A 25,254-nucleotide genomic window follows, 5' to 3' on the forward strand; every position below is an offset into this window, starting at 1 on the left:
GTACATCACACCTGGATGGCGTGATCTGGACAAAGGGTTACAACAGACCCTGATTGTTGCCGTGTATTATTATCAATTATCTTCAGCATTGTCAATAGCACTACTGCATTCAGACAGTTACTGATTTTTAGTTTGTGCTTATTCGTGGTAATCCCCTTGTACTGGCCCTATTCTCCTCCATGGGAGAAGAATTGGGCCCCAGGAACCTGAGTTATGGGAATGCAAATCAACCCCCACCATTTTGGATGGAGAGAGGAGAGGCAGTTCCAAGTGGTTACATCCCCCCCAGCGATTCTACATGAGGCACTCAGGTACTATGGTGATGAATAAAGAAAAAAAAACTTTATACAAGTTATTCCTATGACTAGGAAGCCTTTTCAGACCCAATAGAAATTGACTCAAACCTGTGCATGAAATGGAAAGTGGCAGCAAACAGAACTGATTTAGAGAACAGTTTGCTATTTTTGCACCACTACCAATGTTATTTTTTGCTGATTCTGCACTTGCTGGTTCCAGCTGGGTTTGAAAGTGAAAGTCTCAAAACACAGGAAGAAAGACTGTTCTGACAGCATTCCCAGCCTGCTCAGGGGCAAGAAGTAAATGGAATCTGAGGAGACCAGGCTTTCTTGTGAGAGACTCCAACCTATTTATATAGACCCAGGATGTTCTAAAAATTCTAGAAGTTCAGAGAGAAGCCAGACTTGTAGTTGCTCACAAGATCAGATAGAAAGATAGATTGATCTTGGAAACTTTTGAGATTCCTTTGTCACTCAGTCCCAGACTGAACGCAAATTCATCTTTTGTGGATTTTCATTTTAAAGCGGATAAAATATCATTTTTAAAAGAAGAAACCCTACTGTTGATGACACAAACAGCTGTGGGGGAAAATATCATTGGAGTAAACCCAGTCAATATCCCTCCATAGGAGTCCTGGAGAATCTAACAGCTTCTGACTTTCAAAATGACTCCAAATGCAAAAGGAATTTCAAAGAGAAGACGAAAAACCTCACCCGTCCTTTCAATCACATCAGCCACTCTGCGGTCTTCCCCCACCTCTCCTTCCCCAGCCTGCCCTGGCATCTTCATCTTTATTCATGGAGCTGAGTTCAGAAGCAGATGCTCTCACCCCCCTGCCCTGGGAAGATAGGGAGGGGGGTCGTCTCCAGTTTTCATGAACACATCTAGAAAAAGTTAGGCTTCCATACAGTACACGAGATATAGCTTTTCAAGCCCCCTTTGGACCATTATTGAGTTTGACATGTGTTGTTCCACTCCTGATGGACCCTGGCCACTGGAATATCCATGTGATAGAATAAAATAGCCAAGCCCCCTGCATGCTGCATATTTCATATACCACGCCCCGACTTCACATTGTTTAGACTATTAGAACAATTTGTCATCCAACCCTTGCAGCCTAGCAGGGTTCCGCCTGCTCCAGGAGAAAGCACGTCCCTTCACTGCTGTCTGAGCTCCAAGCAGAGCAGACAACAGAGAAGCAATGCTCAGGGGCTGCACAGTCCAGCCAGCAACACAGTGCTATTTATTATTATTAAAAATCTCCTGCATCACAGTTAGGGTGACCAGACAGCAAGTGTGAAAAATCGGGGCAGGGGGTGGGGGGGTAATAGGAGCCTATATAAGAAAAAGACCCCAGAATCGGGACATCTGGTCACCCTAATCACAGTTCACTTTACAAAATCTAGAGGAAAGCACATCCCCTGCCCCCAAAAGCCTACAGGCTAAGAGAGGCAGAATAAGCAGGATATAGGAAAATAGCTTATGAAAAGCAGGGTGTGCGGGTTACCATTAATGGTAGGAAGGACTCCTGGAGGAAGATGGATCTGAAATAAGAGAGAGAGGGCACCTGATGGACAAAAAGAGAGAGGTTGTTCCAGGCATGATAAAAGGCATGTGTGACAGGATGCAGGGGACCGGTCTGATCCCTGGTTCACAAAGGGTTAACTCCAGCTCTACTTCCTCCTCTCTTTACTCAGGGAAAGAGCTATGAGAGTGACTGCTTGGGTGACAGAGCAGGGAGGACTCCTGTGGAGAGGTTGAGCTCCACACTCAGGTCCAAACCCAAAGATGGTTTTAGGGTCCCTTATGGGACTTCCTCGTTATAAAGACAAACTCTTGAGGCAGAGCCCCTTCTAGCTGCAGCTGTGTTTGTCTGTCATGTCATCCTGCCAGCTTAAACTTGGTGTCAAGGGCTGGACAATTTCAAACTTGTAGAGAGACTATGGATAAACTGAAAGCAGGGAGCAGGAGGCCTTGGTGAAAGGGACAGTGGTGGTTCCGGCTTTATTTTCTGCTAAATTGTTCATAATTTTCCAGCAGGTTTATGAATGCTCCTGAGAAACAAACAGAGCAATTTCTGGCTAAGACCTATTTGCACCAATGCTCGCTGTTCAGCCAGAGGGAGGTGACTCCCAGCCCTGGCATCTACCAGGCTGGACAGAGAAAAGCTCCCTTCTGACTCTATGTGATAGACTGGCTGGCTATTGATCCCTGCATCCACAGGCAGGCTTCAGCTGTGGTAATGTGGAGAAGGCCCATGTGAGTCTGGAGGAGGGACTCCACTAAGTGAAATCGGTTGGCCAGGCAGTTAGAGCGAGATAGACTGTGCGCCGTTAGCTCTACTCAGTGATTTTGGCATTGGCTGTCTAGCTCAAGGCAGCATCCTCTATAGCTTTATCCATGCTGTGGGGAAGTGAACAAATGTAGGGATGAATAGCATGTATCCACACCCCAGATGCCCGATCTGCTCCATTTTGCAACCTCTCTTCCCCCCACACATTAAGCACATAGCACACGTTGCCAATGTTTGAGTATACCCATTAGCAAACCACACAGCCTTGCAGATGCTCCATGATTTCCAGCACTGCTGCTAAGCCACCCCAAACCTTTCATCATATTCCAGGCTGGGAAGACTCCCAGCATTAATGAGCACTATTATTATGTATACACTACCCATCATTGCAATACCTAGGCGCCAGTACATACCTGTACACTGCCGGCAGGCATGCAGTTTAGCCTTGTTTGACAGCATCTGTCATCTAGTCCGCCGGTGACCTTTGGCCAGTAAGATTTCCTCTAGCTGCCATTGCTAAGTGTGTGTGCCGATGCCTAACTGCACTGATTGTTAAACTCACTTAAATCTCCTGTCCTGGTAAATTACCTCTGTCTGACAATCAAACACAATGAACTGTAGGCTTGAATGGCAGAGCAGGCCCTCCCAGCCAGAGGGGAAGGCATCCCAGCCATCCCTCCCTGGCTCAGAGCTGTGCAATCTCCATGCACCAAAGGTACATTAGCAGGACAGCAGCCGCTGTTCCTCTGTGTCATTCTGAATAGGCAGGTACACCACCATAATTTGCTGTGCCTGATTACTGTGTTTCTCTCCCAAAGGCATGGCTGAATAATGGTGCCTGTACAAGTCCCCAGGGCATAGGGATATTGGAATCCCTCTCCTTGGGTCAGTCACAGGCTTTCCACCTTACCTGTCATATGGGTAACAGAAATCTAGAGTCACCACATTTGTCAGCTATTTGCCTCTTGCATTTATTCCGTGATGCAGCTGACTGATGCTGGGGGTGGGGGCGGGGTGCATTGTAAGTTACTCTAAACCATCTAACTATGCACACAGCCAGTCTATGTAACCACATGTTCTGTAACTCAGATAACGCTGAGGTAATGTTGGTAGGTTCAGGGAATCAACCTGAATATACAGTGGGATTATATGTGCCCTTGTTACTGAGCGTGTGGGCCCGTAGTTTGTTATGGAAGTCTGTAGTCAGGAATTCTTGCTACATCCTCAGCTTCTGTTGGAAGACCCTATAGCAGTAGCGACCAGGAAGGCCATTTTTCCATCTCCACCTTGGCCAGAACCCTTCGGCCATTTATTCAGATGGCGCCCTCACTACCATAATCCACACCTGGTTCTCCTCAAAATTAGACTCTCCCTGCAGCGGGCCCTACATGGCACTACCTGCTAAATCAATTCGCAAACTGGGGCTGGTGCAGAATGTAGCAGGCTGCTGAATATCTCACCTTTGGCCTGTTGCAATACCACTCCATGATTTGTATTGACCCTCTATTGATTTGAGGTGGAATTTGAGGTATTGTTTTTGACCTATAAAGTCCTATGTGGCCTATATGAAAGATGACATTGTCCCTCTGGGATGGTGGTTTGCTGGTGCTGGGAGCCCCCTTGGTCTGAAAGGGAGGTTGTGACTGACAGGGTGTTCTCTGGGAGGAGCCCCTCACTTTGGCACTTAACCCCCCTGGAGTTCTGGTGATGGTGATGGGGAAGTCTGTCTGGCCTGGCATTCCTAGCAGGGTGGCTATACAAGGTTAAGCATTAATGCCTACATGGGTTAAACAGAACAGCCCCCTGGAGCTGGGCCTTAAGACTCTGCTTTGCACCAAGATGATGGCTCGCCTTGTGTTTGCATCTCTCATCCTTGAGCCTCTCACTGGACAGCGGGTATGGCTGCCTACAGACCTGCATCCCAGGCAAAACAGAAAACTCGAGCTTTTTCTAGCTGGCTAAATGAGTCTCCATAAAACCTCTGAATGGAAACAGAAGCTTGTGTTATTAGAAGAGAGAGAGAGAGAGAAGCCCCCAGTGAAACAAATGCCCCCTTGCACCTGCCATATGCCACATTGCATCACAGTGAAAGGAGTGAGTTACAGCCACAGACCCCATGCTTAGCTCCCCTTGGTGCTCAGCCCCTTCTGGGCCAGACACACAGACCATTCATTCTTACTGCGCTGCTTGCATATAGCACACAAAAGGGTTAACTCTCAGCAGCTGCTCCCCAGATGCCGATTCTGGAATTCACATTTGTGTAATAATAAACCTCGGGGTGAGTGCAGGAGGGGGGGCTGCTTTGTCCCCCTTCTCCCTCCTTCCCCCCTCCCTCCCAATAACTGCTCTGCTGCCAAACGCCATGGGAGGAAGAGAGGAGCAGCAACCCAGGTGCTGTGGGATCTCTTCCGACGGACTCACAGGGAGATGAATTACTGGGCCGCCAGGAAAACCTGGTTATTTTTCATGTTGCTTACCCTTGCAGCGTTAGCAGCGGGGCGGGATAGGGAGAAGAGAGCTCAATCCACAGTGCAGGACCAGGGTATAATTTGTTTCAGGAGAGAGCAGTGAGGAGAGACAGATGTAAATTTTATTTAGAGGCTTTCTCCTTAATAGCCCCCATCATGTGGCAGGGCAGCACACCTGCTTCCAATCGCCAGCCTCCACTTAGCGTTAGCCCGGCTTGGGTTTGAAAGGAGAAAGGGCTGCTCCATTATTGAGTTTGCGGCTCCCTTCCTTCCATGGAACACTGATTTAGGCTGAGAGGTCTGCATGGGCTGGAGGTGCCGTGAAGGGAAAACCTGGAAGGTGGGGGAGAGACGTTAACTCCTAATTCAAAGGGGCTGCAGATGGATGTGGTGTGAAACATGGCACTTTCCCTTCTCCCAGACTCATGAAATTATTTCCCCCAGTCCCAGTCTGGGTGGAGATTTGAATGAACCTAAAATCTCGAGTATAAGTCAAACCCAATGAGTTTCACCTAGTATTGTAAGGAAATCACTATTCAGTCTGGGTTTGCCTGAAAAGGTCACAGACCTTAACAAACCTTGTGAGCAGAAATGGGCTCAAGCCACAAACCTGAACATTTCCCACGCTTGCCCAAGAGTGTCTGGATTCATAGACTCAGTTCAAGACTCTAAAGTTCCTAGAGAGTCTGATGAGATCTGGAGAGAGATCGGGGTGTGGGGGAGGGAGTCTATCTGGAATTCTGATTTGGGCCCATCTCTACCAGTGATGTGTTTAGCATGAAACCCCCAACCGGGTGAGTATCATGTGCTTCTAGATTTCACTGAGAACTTCTCATGCAGGCCAAGGTGACTTTTCCCCAGCATATACCAGCAGCACATTTTGCACCATAATGAATGAATGGGGAGGTTTTGATGAGCTGAGGAAGCCTGCTGTTCTCTTAGGAATCTCTGTTCCCCACGCCAGGACTGGCTCCCACTGCCACATGGAGAGTGGGACCCAGCATACATGGCTGTGACTGTCAATTGAGGCGAGAGAAAGGTGGGATAGCTTTCACACCTTGACTGTGAATGTGCAGACCTCAGTATCCCGTGGCTCAAGGATTCTTCTCTCTGCCTCAGCTGGGCCAGCTGCAGTCTACGTGGGTGGGTTCAAGTTCCTCCTTCAGCCCTGTGATCTCAGAAATGTAGTTCTGGAGCATCTCTCCTTCCCTATCCCATGGTGAGGGGGGAGGGGCTTCTTCTCATCTCTTTTGATCCACATTTTAAGAAGGCCCCATCTGTTCCTACTATTTGGCAGCTTCACACCCAGCCCGCCCCTGAAGAATGGATTGTACGGGAAGTGGTTGGTGAGAGCTATCAGGCTGGGAGATCTTTTTAACACAAACAACTAGTTGTTTAGATGTGACTCAAGGTACGTGGTATTTCTGCACAGGAACCCTGACTCACCAAGACTGCAGATGCAGAGAAAACATTAGAATCCTGCCTTGTTTCACGGACAGCAACGTGGATTCACATAGACCCCAAGAGGCTTGAATGAGATTTTCCAGTTTTCTATTTGATGGAAATAGAAAATGCTCAAATAACCCACAGGAATGTTCCAGTGAACTCTGCACATCTGGGACAGTCCCCGGGAGAGACAGGAAGGAAGCACTTCCACAGACTGAGTGTGTCCTGGCACAGGATAGGCCTGGGTTCTCCACAAATCAGACACATGGTGGTGTAGGCATGGCCAGGAGAAGCAGCTATTTCCACTTCTAGAGACCTTTTTTATTTCAAAGCCCTCCTCTTCTCTTGTCTCAGCTGCCTCTCCCAACCTGCATTCAGGATGCCCTCAGCTGAACCTCATGCTCAGATCACGCCTTGCCAGCTTCCAGATAATATGTGACCTGAAAGCACCCAGCTCCCCCAAGTGCAGCGTTAGTAATGAGCTGGGAAGGAACAGGTGCTGCTTGTGTTGCTAGTGTCAAACTTTCTGCACAGAGGTTACTGAAGTGTGGGAACATTTGCCAGCATTTCCAGAGGCACTGCTCCTTGTTCAGAGCTGTGGCATGAGCTAACTGTACCAGCGTGAAGGAGGAAATGTCTTCTCACCCACTCGACCCCCCTGGGTTAAGTAGGTCAGGGCTGTACAATGCTAAGGAAATAGAAAGAAACACGTAAGTGCTAAGTATTCGTGTTAGTATGAATATTGATGAACTGGCCTGGAAAGTGGAGCTGCCCAAAGGATTGCACACTGGAAGCAAAAACAGGTGCAATGGGGCCTCTTATTCACTGGCTTTCCAGACACAGAACGTGTCATTTGGAAATCCATCCCCCCACTGCCCAGCCCTGCCTTATTTCCATTGCTTTGAGGTGCACAGAGCTGTATGCAGGGCGTGACTCACCACAGCTCTCTGTGCCCAAGAGTCTCCAAGCTCACTCACAGGCATAAGGGTTTGGCGGTAAGGGGGGGTTAACTTGAAAAATAATTCTGCGTAAGAAGCCCATGAACTGTGTGTGTGCATCAGAGCTGATTTCACAGGAGATGGGGTAAGGGGCATGGAAAGACTACTGGGGCCTGGGTGAGGAGCGTGTTCTCCTTCCTCTCTCCTGGTCTCCCCCAGGCGATTCATTTATTTACTTAACACCAGAAAGAGCAGTTTGCCCTGGGGAAGGGCTTAGCTGAATGAAGGCAAGACAAGGAAATACCCTATCAGACTATCAAGTTCCTCTGCTACCCCTGACCAGGATGGGATATAGAGACGTGGAGGGAGATAGGTCAGTGCTAAAGTGATGATGGACTTGAACTTAGCCCAAAAGCCACTCCCTCTCCCATTCCTCTCTTTCTTGCATGATTTGAATACACACTCAGCATGGCTAGGACTTGTCTTGATTCCCTCTTCTCTTCATCACATGGCCCTTTGTCACCAGTGCCCAAGATTATCCTCGCACCCCTTCAGAGCAGGTTGTGATTCTGGATAATGCCACCTCCTCTCTGCCCTCCCCTTCCCTTCTCCTCCATCTTTCACATCCTGACATCCAACATCCAGTTTAAACAAGGAAGGGCAGAGTGCTACAATCTAGCTTTGTATCTTATTCAACTGGACCTTGTAATCAGTTAGCTGTGCTCTATATGGATCAGAAAGGATGGCACAGCTGCACCATAGCTGGAAACCTCTCCCAGTAGACTCCACACATTTGCATCTTGCCATGGTTATTTCCTTTCTGCATCCTCTGAAGGAAGATTGAAAATCATGCTGCCTACAGTGTAGGGTGCTGTTTTGGTTAAAGACAGTAAATCTGGCACTGACAATCTGATAGCACTTCTCATAAGAATAGAGCTGTGCCTTGGTATGCCCTGGACAAAATCCCTCCCCTCCTCCAGCATCTGCAATGCCTTGTACTGTCTGGCTGCTGCTTTCCACCCCAGAAGTGGCTGCATTGCAGTGATGTAGTCGCTGTAAAACCCTTTGGGATGAAAGGTGCTCTGTAAATGTCTGATGCGATTGTATGGCAATAATATTCATTTTCATGTAGATCATATGTCTTGTGTCGTATATCATTTCTGTTTGGCTGTTTGTTTTGGGAGAATGGTAAGAATCCATTAACCTGTTAGTGCCTTGGCAAAGAACATGTTTATAAAGTCACCCCCCCCCATTGCAGAATTTAGGCTCAGTTCCATTGAAAACTCCAGCAGACACACACTTCCCCCAAAGCTATGGGTAAACAGGCTGGGGAATTTATTTTGGCCACTGGAGGGCTCCCATATTGTTCCAGGAAGGTAATAAAAAGACATTAAGTGATGGAAAAAATGTAACCAAAAAATCAAACATAAGAGCTATAGAGTTCAAACAAAGTCTGTTCTCTAGCTCATGCACATGCCAACTATCATGCAAATCAGGCTCAATTTAAATTCCTCAACAAAAAAAAGTGCAAGTAAAATGTGTCCTGTCCTTCTCCATAAATATGGTATGGTACCCATTAAATGTGTGTGTGCTGTTAGAGCAATTAGCTCTGTATAAAAAGTCAGAAAGAAGAAAGCTGGGAGACCTGACTCCCCAGCGAGTTTAGTCCTGGATAGATAAGCCTAGATCACCTCTTTATCTTACTTGGCTCGGATCCCTGGCACTCTCATTATGTGGCACCTTAGAATTCCAGTTCTATCACCTGTCTCTCTCACATATAGTGATTCACCATTGCCCCGCATCTTGTGCAGTCATTTATATCAGTACAAAGTAGATGTGAAACACTATCACTTTGATTTGGTGGGATTTTATACTCACTTTGCACTAGTGTAAATGTCAACCCAAGGAACAAGGCAACAGAGAAACAGGTCCACACATTATTGATTCCTGTTAGACAGGGCTATGAATAACCAATCATGTCAGTAAACGCTCAGCTGGCCCTTCCTTAGCCCACAGGGTGTACAACCCCATCAGAATAAATAGAAATGATCCTTTGACCTTCTCGGGTTCCTCTGTATCAGACGATCACAAAGCACTGTACATGCTCTAATAAATGAAGCGTCATGACCTCTGGCCAGTAAATATTGTTATCCCTCTTTTACAGATAAGGACACAGGGATATGGAGTTTAAACCCAAATTGACAACCTCAAAATATGTGGCCCAATTTGCAGAGGTGCCAAACACGCTTTCATTGGCTTCCCTGATGTTTGCCCTTAGACTGGCTCTCAGGCCTGGCGTATAGAACCCACGGAACTGAGATTCAGCACCTGCCCTTTGGAAAGGCGCAAGCTTGCCTGGCTGATGTCATCTTTCCCTTGTGTTGCTCATGCGCAGCAGCAAAGGGAAGGTGGCCAACTGGGATGATTTGAAGAGGAATATGTGTTTTTAAAACTCTGATTCCTTCTGAATGATGTTTCCTTTGAATTTGCCGCTGCTTCCCCTATGCTAAGTGGTTTCGCTAATATAAAAAAACCCTCCAAACTTATCTTAAAAGGGCCCCGTTATGACTATTTTATTCTCTGGCTTCAGCCCAGTAGCTGTCTATGCTTTCTCGCCAAAGGGCCTTGATTTCATCATGCCTCCCAACCCCCCGCTCTCACAGGGAGGGGGGCTGGCCTGGTTCCCATGCTCTGGACTCAGAAGGGGACTGGGTTTCCTTTGGAAAGCACTGTTAATTTACATGAGAAAATAATTCACAATTTTTTCTTTCTTGTGTAGAAACTGATTTTCCTCACACGGCATCTTGAAAGCAAAACCAGTTAAATGCCAGTTAAAAACATGCCCAATGGGCCAAATTTGTCTCTGGGGTAAGGACATGGATTTCAAAAGAATTTCATCAGGGATGCATTTGGCCACTTAGTCTTCAAACCCTCCATGGATTGACTCCAGCCAACCTCCATGACCTTGTGTCTCTTTCTACTCCCCTTCCAGTTCCTTCTGCTTCTCTGGCACTGGCCTCCACACTGTCCTTTTCACACAATCGCTCTAGTGATGGTGCACGAGCCTTCTCCTCCTCAGCTCCTGCCTTGGGATCAGCTTTCATATCAAATCTCATCTGAAAACATACCATCTCCCTTTGCCAGCACATCTTCATCCCTCTCTGCCTCTGCTACTGCAGCTCATTTAATCCTGAAGAGTGTGTCTAGGACACAAGTTAGTGTGACAAAGGAATTGTAGTGAATCAGCCCAGAACTGGTCTTGGACACTTCCAGTGCTCTGGGCAAAGCTGTATGAAAGGCCCCTCCCTGCATCTGACATAATGTCTCCTTGAGGCTGTTCAAGTGTAGCTCTTCAGTGGCACTGAATAGCTAATCTAGTCTGCCTGATGGTGGCCACCTATCTACCTACATTCCCTCCTAGTCTGCCACTCTCTGTGCATCTTAGTGCCCTCTCAGGTGTGGCAAGACCCTTTCCCCTGCTTTCATCTCTGCACCAGACTGCACCAAACTTCATCCCAACCTGAGCATTCCTGGGTTTCTGTTCACTTAGGGACAGACTGTGAAGAAAGGCACCAAGGGGAGCGAGAAACATTCTAATGGAAAGTAAAATACAGGGGCATCGGGCAGGAGTCAGTGTTGGAGTTCAGAGGCCTAATCTTGCTCTCCGTCACATGAGGGTAGATCAGGAGTAACTCCAGGGAAGTCAATGGAATTACACTGGTGTAAATCAGAGGAGAATCAGTCCCGAAGAGTTTGGTTTTATAAGGCACTTGTTTGTTGATTGTTCCGAGTTTATATTATTCTTAGAAATAGTTTTATCTCATTGGTTTAAAAGCATTAAAGTTATTAGACAGAAAAAATAAATACACCCTTCCTCCTCTCCACATAAGATATATATTATTATTACATCCCAAAAACTACATTAAAGGAATGTTAAGTTTACAAAGTCAAGAACTCAGAAGTTAAGCAATGCCAGGATTCATTTGATCCCCTTGGGCATATGCATTATGATACAGCCTTGACATGATCACATGCTATTTTTTCCACAGAACCCCTTCCTCATTCCAGTCCACTGCACAGTCCTGATTCATTCCCAGAGTGTGGTCCATCCTAAGCATTGAATGAGGCAAGGGGCTTGTGGGAAAAATAGCATGAGCTCATGTAACTAAGGAATGTATCATAATTAAAGCTGTGTGGATCATCAATTTTTTTAGTTGGTTGGACAAACAAAAAACATTAAAATCATTTAGATTTACCTGAAATGATTTTTTTTGAGGTGAGGAGGTGGGAGAGGTTTGGAGAACCAACAAATGTTAAAATAAGAAACTTTTTAAAAAAAGTTTCAGGTCAATCAAAATGGTTTCTTCAACTCAAAACAAAACATTTCATTTCATTTTCAGGGTTCTTTAATTATTTTAAGTGTTTTTTTAACATAAAATTAAGTGACATTCCAAAACAAAAAGTGGAGACATTTCATTTTGGAAATTCTACAACACACCGTTCAAGGTTTCCAAATTGTATTTATTTGTTTAGCCAAAATAATTTGCCAAAATTGACCTGAATTTGTGAATTGTTTCAAATGACCCAAATCTGTGTTTTTCAGAGAAAAAATGTTTTGCATGAAAAATTTTGCCCAACCCTAATTATAATGCCTATGTGCAACAGGTCCAAAGTACGGTTGCACAGACAACCTGAATTCAAGCATTTCCTCAGTTTTGAGTGCTTGACTTTGTAATCTTAACATTCTTCTAACATAGTTGATCTATAGATATGTAAATGTTGCCAGGAGACAAAGAGATTTCTATTTTATACTTGTGTTAGGAAGTGAGAGCAGGGAAGAAGGAGCTCGAGGCAAGGAATGGAAACACCACCGGAGAGCCAAGAGCAAGGCTCCCACTGCCTTCGGGGGCTAAGAGACAGAGCGAGCTGGAACAGCCTTTGTCATCCAGCCTCCCTCCTCTGAGAGATGGTGAAGAGCCAGTGGCTCCAACCCATTCTCTTCACACCCTTCCTGGCCCAGCATCCCCTTTTGGCCAATTCCAAGCTCAATATGTTTCTTGTTACTTTGCATTTGCAGCTAAACTTGGTAACACTTAATCAATTGGCTAACTGGGGACTGGCTGGCTCAGGGTAATGGGAATAGGATCTGGTGACTTTCACCTCTGGATCGCTGGTTTAAATCCAACCTGAGCTGGCACTGACTGAAGGTGGTTACTCTCAGACGGCTTTGTGGTGGCCAACATGAAATAAGTTGTTCTTCATTCACTTCCTACTGGAAAGAGTTTACATCCGAAAAACCCTCGCCTATTAATAACTGTTTGGGTTCTGCAGAATGATAGCCTGAGTGGGTCATGGGGAACGAGCTCCTCCTGGAACAGAGACCTCCAGGTCACAACCAAGGACCATTTGCTGGAGCAGAATGGGGAAGCTTGCCCTGGCATTATTGGTGCTGTCCATGATCCGTGGATAAGCAGAGTATTCAGCCACCATCACTGTCAAGCCAGTAGTTTTCACCAGTCATAACATTTGCTTTTACGCTTGTATAAGCTACACGTAAGTGTATGTTAAATGCAGCCTGAATGAGACAAGAGTCGTAAATTAAATGAATGCCATATCGATTATCAAGGATTTGTTCCCTGAGGTTTAACAAGTTTGTAATAGACACAGATCTCATTGAACATGGCCATCGTTAACACTCACGAAATCCGCTTTTAATATTTAATGGATAATTTAATAATTAATTAGCATTTAACAAACACACAGCACAGAAGCCTCCTGTCTGCCACCAAAAGAGAACAATAAAGACAAAATTATGGCAACGTTTTGCTAATCATTTTAGTTTTGCTTGATTCTGCAAGTTTGGCTTAATCAGACTAAGTTCCCCACAGACACTGCCTCCACCCCCAGTCTTCCTACAAACCTTCCCGCTGTTACAGTTAGGTTGTTCCATGAGAATATGGAGTGGTAACCTTTGTGCCTGATAAAATCTGCAAGCTATGGCTGTGGTAAGGTCTCTGACAGGGACACATTTCATAGCATTATATCTGGAAGGAAGGATTATGGGTTAATATTGTGGACATAGATGAAGAGCGTATGCGAGATCTATAAAGATAGCTAAGAAGACTGATAATAAATTGCTGACTAGATGCAGGGATCATGCAAGCAGGGACCATGCAAGCTTCCCTATGCATCAGCTTGGCCAGTGCTCCTAAGGCCATAACACCCCTCACTATTCCAGTCCTGCCCCCCCCCACCTTTGCTAAAGCATCTCACTTATAATCTACAATGCTCTCATCCTGCTCTGCCAATGCACCTCACTCCTGCCTTGCAGCATCCCCTGCTCTTCCAGTCCTGGGACCACTCCAACACACACAGCTGGGCTGATGCATCTCACTCCAGACCTGCAGCAACTGCTATTCTAGTCTTGTGCAGAGCCTGCCAGTCATGTTACACTGCACCGAAACACATGCTGGTTTTGCAATATGAAGTAACATCTCCTAGAGACTAAACGTAGCCACTAAATTTTGTTCATATGTCACAAAGCCCAAACAAATACTCAAGTTTCCAGAAGAGAATAGCGAGGGCATTCACCTTTGGGGTCACCTGCGCCATGCACCCGACCACCACGTAGTGCACAGCTGAACCCTCTCCCCCTTTGTGGACCATGCTGCCAAGCTCCCATTAATACTTTATGATTATTAATGGCTATGGTATTTGCTGCTAGAATTCCTGCTAATTGCTTCAATTGTATATTAAACAGGCGCTCATAATTTCGTAAATATTGATCTATTTTTAGAATGGCACTTTCACTAAATGACTGGCATGAGTAAATCTGGCCCCATCCGGGGGAAATTGCAGTCACTACAGGAGAGCATGGGAAGCTACCAAGAACAAACACAACCAGCAAGTAGGGCCCAGTTTCAAAACTAGAGAGGAACTGGAGTGCAGGGAACCAGAAACCACCATGAGCCGTATTCAGCCCTGGTGTAAGTCAATAGTCAACTGAGTCCCCCCCGCCCCCCACGTATCCCAGATCTTAATATGGTTCTGCGGCCCACCGCACTTAATATTGCTCTTTTGCTATGCTCTTCCCTGCCCTTGAAACTGCAGAGGGAGGTATGATAATTAAGGACAATGCCCTGGCGAGAATGCTGAGGGTATAGAGAACTGGGAAGAAGAGGATCTCTTCAAACCGTGGGGTCCTCACCTGCAACCCTGGTGGCCCAAAGCATCAGATAGGTTCTAGGACAATGTTACACAGCCACGTTTTGCTAAAGCACTCGGAGGCTTTTAGTCAGCCTTGGGCACTTGTAAATTAAAGGCTTATTATTAACAATACTCGAGATGTACATGTTCTCTCTCCCTTGGGATATTCATTTCTTCTGATTATCATATTTTTTTTAAATGTAATGAATTTATGGAGATAATTAAATCCCTCTGACTAGGAGTGTGTCTTACTTTCACCACCAGTGAGGATGCTGCATGTATGTAGATAGAAATCACCATGGTACTTTACATTTCTGTAGGGCTTGTCACCCCAAAGGCTCCCTACATACCTTGCAAACTGTATCTGCTGAATATCTACAGGCATCCTATACCTCACCATTGAAATGTAGCCTCCTCTGGGGTAGAACCCAGAAACAGTGTAACTGTATAAGAAATGTAATCAGATTAAATAAGTACAATTATAAGTCAATAAAGTAAAGTAAGTTAATTCTATGCAAATAAATAACCAAAAGCAATAAGCTTTGATGCATGATCAGAGGTGGGAGTGAAAATCAGGAGCACTGTTTTTACCATAACTTATCAACAAGAGCAAACCTTCTCCCAAACTCCAAGTTCCCCAAGATGGCTGAGTTAGCACCCCATAGCAAAAGAGATACGTTAATCATTATCAGAACTATCCTGGTGACAGGGCACCAGCCTAGACAAACCATTGGTTATGCTATGGCAGCTCTTAGTTCTGTCTTTCAGCAAACTGCCAGATCTTTCAATGACATGAACCTAGGCAAATACATAAGAATCGTGACATCAGTTAGTACACACTTTCTTTTACTGGGAAGCAGGAGTTTGTGTGCATGGATCTGTTTGTGCATTGGGGTGGGGGGTTACTTGAACATGTGTATATATGAGTATGCATGCATATCGGTGTGTGTGCCCGTGATATACATGTGTGTGCCTATATTAAGAACATAAGAACAGCCGTACTGGGTCAGACCAAAGGTCCATCTAGCCCAGCATCCTGTCTTCCAGCAGTGGCCAATGCCAGGTGCTTCAGAGGGAATGAACAGAACAGGTAACCATCAAGTGATCCATCCCCCTATTTTTGTGTGTTGAGAAGTGAAGTTGTTTTTCCAACATGTCCTCACATTCACTGATCCCTCTTTGCTTTTTAATAGATAGCTGCTTTCCATTATTTTCTCTGGATATCCTTTTCTCTTCAATCACATTTCCTTTCCTTTCCCTCCTTCCTTTCTTGCAGACAAAGAAAAATCCCTGCCACGGATGTCTTCATGCGCCCATAAATCTTTTGCACGGGTTGAAATAGTGTCATTGAAGAAAGATCTTTTTTTGTACACATTTCAATAAATGCCAACGGAACAGTGCAGTAAATGATCCTGAAAATACAAGAGCAAAAGGGAGACAAAGTAATGGCTGCTGAGGGGGGAAGAGAGCGAAACGCCTGGATTTAAAGCTGCCAAACAATGCATTTAAATAATTCAATTTGCAAAAGCAGAAAAGAAAGAAAGAGAAAAGAGGGGGGAGAAAAGGAAAATGCAGCTTGTGTAACAACCCAATAAATAACATCTGAGAGAGCAGGAGCCTGGAAGTGCAACAGGGAGATAGGCCCTCTCCTGTTTAGGAGAGTTTTCATTAAAATGTCAGCAAAAAAAAAATATTTTGATGGATGAAGTCTGTAATTTCAGTTTTAATTCCTGCAGTCCCCACAGAGAGCACGCTGATGTCCCTTCCCTGCCTACATCCTAGCACTCAGAGCTTTCTCTTGGCCTCGCCCTGGATGCTCTCAGCAAGGCTTTTGGGATAGTTGGCGATTTGAGGGCACATGGGAAGCTCATTGGCTAGCGAGGGTTCCAGCCAGGCAAGTACCTGGCATAACCACATGGTTTGAGGCCTCATTAGCCAGTGCTTACAAAAAATGTAAGCGGCAGCATTTTGCAGAAGTGGGGACAGTTTGAAGAAGTGCAGCTGCAGCAGCTTGAAGCAAGGCAGCGTCAGTATGCAGGAATCTCAGGGCCCCTCAGGTATCCCCGCAGGAAATACTTCCTCCCAGCACTTGCCCTGCTGTCCCACTGTTTACTGTTGTCTCTCCTAAATTACCATGGTCAGCAGTCATGGTTATGTGTTGTGTTAACTAGGTAATTTAGATTGCAAATTCCTCTGGGCAAGGACCTTTACTTTCTGCCAATATATATCTGCAAAGCACCATTTATGCCAATGGCACCATAGAAATACATTAATAATTAATAATAATAATAATAATAGGTTGTTACTGCTTAGTAAGAGCTCAATCCAAGGGTCATTTAAGTAAATGAGAGTCTTTCCACTAGCTGAAATGTGTGTTGGATCAGGCCCTTAAATCCTTTTTATCAGTGGTGCTTCCTGGTATACAGACAGGGCACCAGGGGCATAGCAAGGGTCAAGTGGGTACCATGCTTGGGATTTATCCCACCCGACTATCAGTGCAAGCTTCCCCAGCACCACCCTGCCAGCGTACATATGGGGCACCCAAGAGGATCCACCTCTGTGGTGAAAGGGCAAATCGTTCTTCATGGCCCAGTCAGTCTTTGGTTGCTCTGTGGAGACTGCATGCACTTGACACCTACCCACTGTAACATGGAATGGGACCTCCCCAACTCATTTCACCTAGGCTATAGGACAGCCAGCAGGTAGCAATGCCTTTGGTTGGGACTAGTCAGTGCTGGCTACAGGTAAAAGGCTCCACATCTGGGTGACTAGACGATAGCAAACAGGCCCGCCAACCAAGGCAGAACAGTAAATGGGCATGGCCAGGGCTTCCACATGCCTGCCCGGCTGCCTTCGTCTGCGCTTAGGAGCCTTGCGGCCCGCTGGGCGATTTAAAATGGCCCGGGGCCCTGGGCAATTGCTCCCTTTGCCTCTTCCCCCCCGCCCCCCGCCGTCGGTGGGCCTGATAGCAAATAATTTATCTAATGAATTTGGCTTGAGTAAATAATTATTTTCTTGGATGGATTTGTTATTCAGATCCATTTCTGGGAATGACCTTGTGGCTCGTTCTTCGTTTCAGTATTTGTTACTCAAAATTGGAGTGAGTTTGGTTTCTTCTAACTGGACATAAAGGTGACATGGTGATGCTGGTGCTTGACTGAGTGAGTGTCTCTCCTAGAGTCAAAGTTCTTGTGCAAACCCCTTCTCTGAAAGCTGAGTGTGTGATCTGTGTTCTGTGAATCTCCTCAAATGTTTGCTCAAAACTGTTCCGGCCATTTACATTGTTGCCGGTAACTCATTCACTAGAACGTTGGAGGAAAGGAAACAAATCCAGGTTTTTTGAGCAAATACATTTATTTTACGTTTCTGAGGTATTTGCTTAACTGTCCCCTGAAGTACACAGGGCCCCCTGCTGGCAGGGCACTGACATTGCTAAAAAGCTCTGCAAAAGGTAGGGAGCAAAAGGAAATCTCCCACAATGTAACTAGTAATTGCACTAAGACAAAGGCAACAAAGACCTTTTGGGTGTGAAAACACCCCAGGCCTACAACCTTTGCCTCTGAAGCATGAAATCCTCTTCTGACTGCCAGGGGAATGTGTTCAGAAGCTTATTAGTGACTCTGACCCACAATTACTGCTCCTCACACCATCCCTGAGCAGAGTTAATTAAAACTCCCAGTCAAAACTCCCCAGGGATCACTCTCAAAACACACTCTAGATTCCCAGGAAAGAAACTTGCTACAGTGAGTCAGCTGTACATGACAGACATGCAGCATGGGAAACATGTGGCCTCAGTGTCTACTAGCATCCTACGTGGAACCTCGGGGCGGAGCAGGAGGAGAGGAGACGTTTCCCTGATATGCATGCTGTGCCACATTTCTATAATATCTAGGGCTGGGATTTTCAAAGTTATGCACTCAGCTCCCACTGAATTTCAAAGGGATTTAAGTGCCTAACTTTCTTAGTCTCCTTTGAAAATCCCAGCCTAGAGCAACGAATGGCTGAAAGTAGAGGTTGGCCTCAAGCAAAGCACAAATCCGAACATTCCCAGGCTCTGCATGGAGGGAAGGACATGTCAAAATCTGGATCCCAACTGGAGCTACCCCAGATGTCACTGATTCAAACTGTGACCTCTGACCCAAACCCAGGACTTGGGGGGTTGCTTTAGCCGCTTCTCGGCTGAAAGATTTTGCTTATAGGGCTGCCGAAGGATATTCTCATTTTCTAGCCTATGCAGTCAGAAAGGGCATATGGGGGTCGCGAGGTTATTACATGGGGGGTCGCGAGCTGTCAACCTCTACCCCAAACCCTGCTTGCCTCCATTGCCTCCATTATATTGGTGTTAAATATATTTAAAAGTGTGTTTAATTTATATGGGGGGGTCGCACTCAGAGGCTTGCTGTGTGAAAGGGGTCGCCAGTAAAAAAGTTTGAGACCCACTGCATTAGCAGCACCACTGAAGTCACCAGTGTTGTATGGGGCTTGGCCCATAATGAATAATTCATTCAGAATAGTTTTCTTTAAAAAAAAATCCCAACTGTTATGACTAGGGTAGATTCTGGAGTCTGAGCTGCTGCCAAAGGTTCCAGAAATGCCCGGATAGAACATTCCTGCTTGGCTGCTGTTGTGCTCTCTAATGCCCCAGGTACCTTAGTGGAAATTCTGGGAGCCTCCACTGGAATTCTTTATCTGGTCTCTGCTGTGTTCTTCTGGAGGAGCAGGAACCCCAACAGATCCACTGCTCTCTCCTAAAGCCTACTTGCCACATGGACCCAGTGTCAGGATCCTGACCAATGGTCAGAGCAAGGGCAAACCTGAGGCTGAGAGTAGTGGAGGAATTCACAGACAAGTTCCAGGCCAGAATCAATACCAAGGATCAGCATCCAAGTCAGGTTTCAGGGTCCAGGACAGGAGGAGAGGTGCAGATCTAGCTGGGGTCAATGCCAGGAGATCCAGAGCAGGAATGGTCATGGCAAGGACAAAAGATCCACACTGTTCCAAGAAACATCCGGGCAACATCCCCCTTGGGTTTAAACAGGGCAGGCAGCCAATCAGAAGCCATGAGCCTACTGCCTGTTGGGTCCCTTGAAGCGAGACTTCCCATGCTCTGCATCCACTGCAGCTTATTGGTATTGGAGCACAAGCTGGCTGTTGCTGGGTGACAACATGGAGGTGTTTGCTGCTGGCAGCTTTCCAGGCCCAGGTTTGAAACCTGCTGGGCCTTACACCCTGTAGAAACAGTTGACAGCTTTTTCCTGGAATTTTGCAGTGGGCATGTTCAATGCTGCTGCATTTACCCGCAGCCTCCAGTCTAGAACTGTCAGATATCTACAAGCACCCGCTTCCTCATTCTCTGACCCTAAGGCTGCCCTGGAAATCACCATGCGGCTGAAGAGAAGTTCTGAAGAGGAAAACAAAAGGGCGGGTAAGGAAGATCGCATGAATTTATTTTCGTCCTCTTCCAGCGTTCTCCATACCACAGTCACCCATCACATTCTATCAGAGGCTTTTCAGGGGCGTACACACTTAGCCTCAGATTCACCCCAATGAGGCAGAAGGAGGTTGAGGTTTCTTTGAGGAGGGGATGGGAAGTTGTTTTTTGTTGCATTGAATGGTTTTGTTGGTACCCTGTGTTTGGAAAAATGATATTGGGGTCCTTCAGTAATTACAATATCGGGAACTATACAGGATGGGCTGGAAAAGCCACAACTAGTTCCCACACAAACACAGACATTTGCACACAAACACACACTTGCCAATGGGGTGTGGGGTCCTATTTAATTACTTCAGTTACTCTGCCACCTCCTCTGACTTTTCCAGTGGAAACCAAAGGAGAGTGCTTCAGCTCTGTGGTGTGCAGAGGGGAGCGAATGAGCCCAGGCACGTGTGGGTATAAGGCATTTATCAGAGGTCCAGCGCTAAGAACATCTGTTCTGTGGAAGTCTGCCGCAAGAGTGATCTCCAGTCACACTCCCTTGGCAGTTATTAGCACAGATGCTTCCACCCCCCAGTGCAAGGACAGCGGTTGTGTTTTGAAATCTTTCTAACATCCTTACAAAGCCTTGGCATTCGAGACTCTGGGAGAGATCTCAGCTGGGAGAGTAACACTATTAGCCAGAGCAATTGGCAGCAGATAAGTCTAGCAAATCCTCTCAAACATCAGGCGAGGAGGAGCAGAGACGGTGCTATGTAACATAAGGAACCAAGACAGCTACAACTGCAAACAGAACAGGTTAATGTACTTTACAAAACACATTGCACGTGTGTTTAATATTTATCATACAGGCACACTTGAAAAGCACGGTGCCTTTTAAATAGATTGTGTCCGATGGTATATTTGGAATATATTAAACCATGAGGATGTAGTTTTAATTATTTGTTTAATGATGCTTAAACCATATTGGAAATATTATTCTTTAGAGGAGGAGAGAACATGACACCTTCCATTCCCTGGGGAGTAGGGGTTGTTCCCCACAGAGTTTATACACACCTCTATATTCCTCTCCACACCTCTGTGTCTGTCACCAACCCTCGCAGTCCCCCAAGACTGGAAAACAAGATTAAAAGCCCAAAATGAGGACCACAAGAAAAACATGAGTCTCAGGGAGGCCAAATCAATGAGATCTATTTCTGGCTATAGCTCTCTGCTGCGAGTAATTGCCAGCAGAGACGACCCCCAACTACAGCCCCCGAATCGAACTCCACGGCCTTTTGGGAATTTCCCAATCCAGATCTGCACTCCAAGGTTGTGCCTCCAGCAAGTTTCCAATATGCTGCAATGAGCAACGTGGCAACAGCTGGCCAGTTGAGGTAGAGAAAAGCCAGCGTGTGGGAGTCAAGCTGCTTTTCTGAAGTGGAATAGGTCCTCTATAAGCATGTGCTGAGGGAAGCCTTCTGATGTTTCTCATGGGGTAGCAGGGGACTCAGGAGTATGTCAGGAGTGCAATATGAGGGCAAGACCTTGCTCTAGATAAGAACTAGAATTGGGCCCAGTCCCCCACATTTGGACCTGGATTTCAAGCTCCCCAAGTTCAGGAAAGTTGGATAGGGTGTGCTTTGGGCCACTATAAAGTTAGGAGCTATAGGCTCAGTTCAGATCCAGGTGCAGATTCTGAACACCCCCCACTGCTAGAGGGTTCTGCTCAGACCCAGGAGTCAGGTTCAGGCCCAGCTCTACTAACAACCCCATGTTATGTCCTTGGCCAGCACAAGAATGCAAGCAGGATGAGAAAAGCAGTGTCCTCCCCCAACCCCGCAACACAGAGAACCAAAGCAGAGAGTCTCCTACCTAGACCCAGCCACCATTTCTGTGGGGATTTCCATAGAAAGTTACCTGGCGAGGGCTCAGATAGGGGCACTAGAGAGACTCTACAGATTTCGCATTTCTCTAGAGACTCTGCAGACTTCACATTTCATGCACCAGATTTTGAAGTGTTAACACACTCTGTCTCTCACTGAATTCCTACAGTAACGCCCGTTTCAGGACTGTGACTCTTGAGAGAATTGGGCTGATTCATTCCTAGACCACATACCAGAAACACCAATTCGCTGCCTTGCACTCTCTGCTCTCCCTGCCCCTCTAATCAGCAGGCACTTTCTTTGGGATGATTTCCCCAGGGTTTCCTATTATGCCCCTTAGCTGATTGCTCCTTAAGTGCATGGCAGTGTGATCACATGCCACAAAGCCCTCACAGAGACTGGATCAAAGGAGCCAATAGATGAGATGCTTTGGACCAAATTATGGTCCCTTTAAAGTCAATGGAAGTTTTGTCAATAGTTTAGTGGGCTTAGGATTTCCCTGTCAGACTGTGCCTTTTAAGAGATTATATCTGGGCAAAGATCTATCTCTAGCATGCAGGCAGGGAGCTCTGCAGGCACCTGGAGAAGGAGGGTTCTCCTGATGGATATAATCTGGGGTTAATCACTGCTAAATGTTTGCCATCCAAGCATATACTGGGTCATGATCCTTAGTTCAAAGGGTTGCAGAAATATCTCCTATTTCTGGAGACTCTGAGATGACATTTTCTGAGTTATCTGCAGTTTAACTGGAGCTGTGAATCTTCTTTTTGGTTGATGGGGGATTAGTCCACAAATAGCTGTGATGCTTTGAGTCTTAAAATACCCTCCAAAAAGGATCCTGACCCTAAAGCTGTGCTCAGCTAAGAGCTCTCAATTTACTGTTCATTTTAAACCACCCTCTGCTGTAAAATGCCATTAGGTCAGTTTATAGGTGGCTTCACCCCAACACGGTTTAGGTCTCTGCTACCCTGGGTAGATGAGGGGCCCAATTCTCCACCCACATGCACCGCTTTTGCATAGGTGTAATGTCATTGACTTTCGTGGTGATTTGCACCTATGTCAGAAAGATCAGAATCAGGCCAGGGGTATTTTAGTCTATAATCTGCCCACCGAAAGATAGGCCGGAGAGGGAACAGTACTCACATCTGCTGCCCAGTTAATTTAACATGAAAAAAAGGACAGGACTGGAGGGTCTGGCCTATTGATCCTTAGAAAACAGTCACACTTGGTTTGAGCCTGAAACCGAGATGCCAGCTTGACAAATAGCAGAGCATTCTTCCCTTAATAAAGTCATCAGCGTGTCTCTTTCCATTGCAGAACCACCTGGAACAGGGGCAGCCAGGGAATGGAGCCAAAATCTCTTGTGTGTTGGCTCTGCTAGGTTGTCCCCTTCTGGACTACAGGAAGGAAACAAGTGTCCCCTTAGGCTAGTGAGAAGATCTGCCTTCCTTATTTTAGCCAAACCAATCAGTGAGGGCCTTGCTACCATTCATAAACCTGGGAAACATCTCCCCCTAGCAAGGAGGTAACATCATCCATCCTCAGTAACTGAACTGATTGAATTGCAGCCCCAGATCCAGAGCTCCAGCTAACAAAGGCTAGGGAGGGTTTTAACTCCAGCAAGACCCTCAAAGGGAGGGGAGAGTAAAAAAAGGAGGAGAGACCTCCCTGTGCAATGGCTGCACGGGACCTAGTTTCATCCTTTACAGACTGTTCTGTAGCAATGAGAATTGCCTCTTTCTATCACTGCTGTTTCCAGTAAAGAGGGAATATTTCCAGATGGGGAATTCATGACGGTAAAGCACTTCCACTAAAACTAAATAAATGCAGTTAGAAAAGCAAATAGAATTGAGGCTGCTGCGATTCATTCAGGGACCTGGGGATATTCTACAGGCAGCACATTTCCCTCCTTCTGTTATTCAGCACAACAGAGGAATTTGGAGATGCAAAAGTGGGGTAACTCTTAACATGTGAGCACACACCTGTGTTCCCTTCCTCACATGGCCCCCAAAGGGATGATCCCCCCGCAGTGATCTCTGCAGGGGTGAAATCCTGTTCATCTCATTAACACAATGGGACTTCAAGGTAAAGTTAGGGGGACTAAATCAAGCTGGTGATCAGAGCAGAATGTACCACTTAGATACAATCTCAGCAGTACAGATGAACCCAAGCCAAAAAGCCCAATTCTGGACTTCCCCAAAGTTCAGGGGTATTTGGATCTGGGATGTAGATTCAGGCCCAGCTATTCTACATTCCATCTTGTGGCATTCTCTTCCCCCCAATGCCCTGTCGTCACTGCAAAGGATGGTGTAGATTAATGGGAATACTCTTGACTCCTCAGGTTCAGCAGCTAACTACAGACCCTACCAGGGTCCCGGTTTGAGTCTCTGATGCAGTAGCATGTAAGTCACACATGCAGAGATTCACACCTACATACTGACAGGTTTCAGAGTAGCAGCCGTGTTAGTCTGTATCCGCAAAAAGAACAGGAGTACTTGTGGCACCTTAGAGACTAACAAATGTATTTGAGCATAAGCTTTCATGGGCTACAGCCCACTTCATCGGATGCATGCAGTGGAAAATACAGTAGGAAGATATATATACACACAGAGAACATGAAACAATGGGTGTTACCATACACACTAACTAGAGTGATCAGTTAAGGTGAGCTATTACCATCAGGAGAGAAAAACACTTTTTGTAGTGACAATCAAAATGGTCCATATGCAGCAGTTGACAAGAAGATGTGCGGAATGGTGGGGGAGGGGGAATAAATATGGGGAAATAGTTTTACTTTGTGTAAAACTCCTAGTCTTGGCACCCATCCACTCCTAGTCTTGGCACCCTGACAGCAGGATTGTCTGGCTATGTACACTCTCTCCTCAGGCCCTACGCTACCAGCACTCCTAGCTATCTTCGAGACACCACTGACTTCCTGAGGAAACTACAATCCTTTGGTGATCTTCCTAAAAACACCATCCTAGCCACTATGGATGTAGAAGCCCTCTACACCAACATTCCACACAAAGATGGACTACAAGCCATCAGGAACAGTATCCCCAGTAATGTCACAGCAAACCTGGTGGCAGAACTTTGTGACTTTGTCCTCACCCATAATTATTTCACATTTGGGGACAACGTATACCTTAAAATCAACGGCACTGCTATGGGTACCCACATGGCCCCCCAGTATGCCAACATTTTTATGGCTGACTTAGAACAATGCTTCCTCAGCTCTCGTCCCCTAACGCCCCTGCTCTACTTGCGCTACATTGATGACATCATCATCTGGACCCATGGAAAAGAA

This window comes from Mauremys mutica, chromosome 9 (genome assembly GCF_020497125.1).
Source record: "Mauremys mutica isolate MM-2020 ecotype Southern chromosome 9, ASM2049712v1, whole genome shotgun sequence".
In the NCBI taxonomy this organism is placed as follows: domain Eukaryota; kingdom Metazoa; phylum Chordata; order Testudines; family Geoemydidae; genus Mauremys; species Mauremys mutica.